A 5452-nucleotide genomic window follows, 5' to 3' on the forward strand; every position below is an offset into this window, starting at 1 on the left:
TTCTGGACCATAAGTGCTAAATCTTACGGGTTTTGCACGTAATATAATTCAATAGGCTTTAAGCAAATTAAGAGTTTTAGGGCATAAGTTAAAAAGAATAAGTTAAAATAATGTTAAGTGAAAATGAAATGAGTGAGAGCGTAGGAACGCACGGGATAAAAGGGATTCATTTTTCCTGTTATTTATGCTTTCCTTATTAAATATGTTATGCGAAAAATCGATGATCGTGGTTACTAACGATGCCGCGAACGAAGCTCACAGCAAGGGCAACATTCACGATGATGTCGTCCACAATGATGATTTCCATGATGACTCCTATGACGATCAATCTATAGAAGACCACGAGGAGATGATGAAAAGATTAGGAACGACAAGTACGATGTCAACTGAATTAGTCAAAGATTCTCGGCAAACGAAAGACACTAAAGCGAACGAAAATGCGTCACTATTCGAGAAAATTTTCACCCTCGAACCCACCAATCTATGACGGCAAGCCCGATTCGATGGAATTCGAAGACTAGATCAATCATATGGAGCAACTATTCGAGACCTTGCAATGCCCGGCGACTAGAAAACGAATGTCGTACAGAAACGAATACGTGTTATCGATGTGGAGGGAAAGATAATTTCGTCAGAGACTGTCCTAAACCACCTCCCATGAATACTGGAGGAGCAACCTCGATCGATCACGGACGAAGCAACGATGCTAAGGTTAATCATAATCCATCACGACCACCAACATATGTAAGAGCTTACATGATGAAGGACGAAAATGACGCCAACGCTGATATTATTATAATTTAGATCTCTCACTTTGGATCCGAACTTCCCATGATTTCATGTTTATTGCCACATGTCATGATTATGAGTTTCCTACCCTAGACAGACTAGGAAAAGTTTAAGCATTACTCTTTTCTTGGAAGAAGCGCGATGCGAAAAGATTCTACGAATATGAACTGTTTTGAGGAATTTTTGTGGTTACGAAATCTTTAAGGATGGTATAAATTAGAGTACCAAATGAGCATAAGGTTGTATTTCATGAGTGATGGATCACTAATTAAGTTGAGGTTATTCTAGGTTTTAAGTGTTCAAGTTATGAATGAAATTGATTCTAGAGTAATCTTCCTGTGTTATTCATGATGAATATTTTGGTGTTTATAAGTACAAAAGTCTATTATCTAAAAGATGACTGATATGCCCCTGTTAAGAAAGCTAGGCTAGAAATTTTAAAGGTTATGCAAGAATATTATGCGAAATCGAGCATGATTTATGGTAAAAATATGAAAGTGGGTTTGCATACAAAGTTTTGAGGACCTTACCAAATAAGTTATTGAGAATTAGTTTGTCTATTAGGTTGATGATATCAATGAATGTTATGGAATCGAAAAGAATTATGAATGATTGAGGAATTCAATGGAATTGAGAATAGAAAATCGACAAAATGACATGTCTGTAGAACCAGGTAGTCTGAACTAAGTTCTCTAGAAGCTAGGCACGCTTGATGGCTTAGCATTATCCACAAAATACGAGATTTATTGACTTAAAATATTAAGGATAAGTAACGGTCGAAGTCGTATGTCCAACGATGTAATTTCTGTCACGTGATCGACTCGAACCCCTGCAACGAACGTAGTCAACGAAGTTATTCAACGTAGAAGAAAAGAGCGGAAATCGAAATCAAAACGAATCGAATAAAGAAAGTCAACGAAAAGATTCCTGCAGCAATGAAGCTCAAGAACAAACGAAAACGCAATATCTCCAAATAGTCGCCTAAGAATGATATAATGAACGAATCGCGATGTTTTATGTAAACGTATTATCAACCATGCTCATGTGTTAGATCAAATGATTATGATATGAATGCTATGCTTATGTTGAAAGCGAAATTTCAATTTATGAATTATGATATACTTTATGGATTATGTTTATGATGTCATGATTGCATTAGTAATAACTAATCTTTTTACATGGAAGCCGCCTTCGATGGAAGTTCTCCTGAGCTCAGAGTACGAGATTATTATAATAAATGATTTTTACAAATTATTTGACTATTATAATTGATTTATTATATATATTCAGAATTATAATTTTGTATTAAAAATTACTATTTTGGTGGAAAATATTTTCAAACGGGATCTCACTAAGTAAAATGGGAGCTTAGTCTAAGCTAACAAGTTTGCCCCTTTTATGTTCTTTGCTCCTCGATCCTATTTTATGAAGTAAAGTGGAGATACGAAAGACGATGGCGGAATGTAATTGACCTTAATGACGATTAAGGATCAACATATAATTTTGCCCCTTTTGTATTCTTTACTCTTCGATTCTAGGTCTCGAGTTGAAGCGGAGTCATCAAAGAAGATGGCGGAATGAAAGCTAGACATTGTCGGAATTGGAATGAAATTGTGAGATCTTGGTTTTAATACAAAACATCATACTTTTATTCGAGCGTTTTCAGTTTTCAACAATCATTTTATAAATCTAATTTTCAAGTTTCGAGGACGAAACTTTTTCTAAGGGGGTAAGAATGTAATACCCCGAATTTTTAAAACTCGATTAATTATGCTTAATTATTTTTATTTCGCTTAAAATCATTTTAAATCCTAAATTCGAACTTTATTTTAATTAACGAAGATTTATTTCTCTTGAATTTTTAATATTGCGACACGATTTATTTTCAAGTTTATAATTTAATTTCATATTTACGAGCTTAACGCCCTTTTTAAATTTTAATTATTTTCGGATTTTTAATAATTTCGGAACGTTCTTATTTTATTCGAAAACTAAATCTATTTTATTAGCACTTTATAAAAAGAATTATTTTGGAAATTAATCTTACTCAAAGTCATTTTTTTTCCATTTTATTTTCCAATTCCAAAAATAGCAATAAAATTCTGAAAATTTGCCCAATATTACATATTTACTAAAATGCCCTTTGACTCCATTGTAAACCAAGTCAACTCTTCTTTCTCTCCTCCTCTGCCGTGTAAACCATGGAGTTTGCCATCTACATCACCTAATTAGCTCTAGCCTTGCTGATTCACTCACCTAAAATCACTAGACCTCATTACTCATCACCTACTCTCCTCTATTTCTTACAATTGTCAACTTGAACTTTTGCAAATGGGATCATCAATTACGTAAGTGAGCAACTTCTCATTGCTATAAATAATTCCTCAAATCTGCACAATCAAACAACCTCAATTTCAGTTTTCACCATTGGAAATCATGAACCTTTTCACCATTTTTACTACCTTTATTTATGCTTTGGAACCACCACCACCACCACAACCACCATCAAACCACCGCCTGAAAGCAACCACCTCACGCCCTCTGTCGGAGTTCACCTTCCAGTTTCGTGCCGCCCAGGTCTCTGCCACCTTCAGCCGACCACCACCCCCACACCCCTCGCCGTTCTCTTCCCCCTCGCTCGACCTCCCCTGCCTTCAAGCCCAGCCACCAGCACCGCCGTGCTGTCGCGACGCTCCACCTCCCCTTCCTCCTTCCTGCTGTCGCGTTGCCTCTTCCGCGCCTCCCTCCTCCGGTATCGAACCGCTGACCAACCACCCAGTCGCGCACCACTGCACGGCTGCACTTCCTCTTGTTCTTCTCCTTGCGTCACTTCACGTTGAAATAATCAGGAACCAAATTCCAATTTGGTTGGAACTTTGGTTTCCTAATTCAAAGCAGCCCATTCTATTTATTTGATGGCCCACTAGCCCACTACCTATTTTAGGTAAGCTTTAAATCAAATTTCATGTAACTAAACTCTTACTTTTTATACCAATGTTAATGCTAAATAAATTTTTGAAACAAAATTCAGTATTTACGTATAATTTGATTTCAAATGATTAATTTTAGTAATATAGTTCATTTAAATAGAAATATGGTTTTAAAGAACAATAGCTTTTATTTTATTTACATTTTTATTTATTAATTCAATAAATTTCTTTAAAGAAATCGAACTTCGGAGCTCAGGAAGAACGGTCCATCGAACAGGAAGTATAAACTACGGTTGAGGTAACATCTATTGCTAACACCCACAATCCACTTATGAAATGTGTTTTATGAGATTATGAAATGTGTTTATAATGATATGTTTTTATTGGATTGTGGGATATGAAATGTGTTTATAAGCATGTTTTATGAATGATTATACTCAAATGTGTTTATGAATGATTTTATAAAGATGATGTTTATGAGTTACGAATAAGATACGAAACATGATAAATAAAAGTGTAACAGGTTCTGGCAGTTAGTGGGGTTACTATTTCTAGGTCGTGCACGTACCGCCGTACCGCGGGACACCCAACAAGGGAGAGTGCTCCTTGAGGGTTACCGCAAGCTAAAAGAGAAAATATTTAGGTACGGGCGTATGTCCAACAAGGGAGAGTGCTCCTTGAGGACAATCGCAAGGTGGGAGACGTCCCGCAAGGCTAACTTGTCAGTTACCAAGTAAAATGAAGGTTTTATGAAAGATAATGGGAACTATTAAAGTTTCAAGTTATAAATGATGTTTTATTATAATGCATTTATGAAAGTGTTTTACTATGTTCTATTCTCCCTGATTGCAAAGTAAATAAAATGAATTGAAATGAATTTATGCTGTTAGGGTAGTATGTTACTGGGCCTCGGCTCACGATGTTGCTTTTGTTTTAGGTACGAAGAAGATCAGGGGATGCCTTAGAGTGAGGATGCAACCATCAAATTCACGATCGATGCTTAATAAAGATAATCATGTATCACTAGTAATAATGGATGAACAAATTAAACTCTAAGTCAAATTTCAATTATTGAGTTGGATTTTAATATTTATGTTTAATCAATGTTAGGAATATTTATTAAATTTCATTTAGATTTCGATGTAAATATTAAAGAATTAATCGAAGTGAAGTATAATTACTGTTACTCATCAGTAGTCAATAAATGTAAAAAGGTTATGTCGCCTTGTATTTCCCACGAGGGAAATACGGCATGTGACGCTCCGATAAATTAGAGTTTCCGCTGCTAATTAAAGATAATTAACCTAATTAATGGTGTTTAGAAGTCGGGGTGTTACATTTTGCGACGGGGATAACAACCCAACAAAGACGGGAACAACCGTCGCAAATTTCTTTTACGACGGGTTAATGACGGGATTTTCCATTAACGACGACCCCCTTTTATGACGGGTTCGTGACGGAAAATCTCGTCGTTAATCAACAATTATTGGCCTTTAGTGACGGAATTTCCCGTCGTTAATAGTACAATTTCTTGTAGTGTTACGTGATTGTTTCATTTGGTAATTTTCCTAAAATTACCAGTTCATGAGCGAGCTGAGGCCTTCATAGGCCAGTCATTACTAAGGGCATACCCTTTGACACCTTGATTACCCTACAAGATAAGGTGATATAAATTGTTTGTTTGCTTTTAGCATCAACAAACATTAATTCCAAATTTATCGTAGATATCAAGC

At 35.7% G+C, this 5452-nt stretch overlaps 1 long non-coding RNA gene across 1 annotated transcript; it reads left to right on the forward strand.

Annotated features, from left to right (window-relative positions):
• Positions 1–3563: 3563 nt before the first annotated feature.
• Positions 3564–4901, forward strand: LOC130462088 (uncharacterized). The gene is made up of 3 exons (XR_008922219.1): positions 3564–3733; positions 3955–4017; positions 4657–4901. It is a non-coding gene; the product is annotated as an uncharacterized lncRNA (long non-coding RNA).
• Positions 4902–5452: the final 551 nt, after the last annotated feature.

Source organism: Spinacia oleracea, chromosome 5 (assembly GCF_020520425.1).
Source record: "Spinacia oleracea cultivar Varoflay chromosome 5, BTI_SOV_V1, whole genome shotgun sequence".
Classification (NCBI taxonomy): domain Eukaryota; kingdom Viridiplantae; phylum Streptophyta; class Magnoliopsida; order Caryophyllales; family Amaranthaceae; genus Spinacia; species Spinacia oleracea.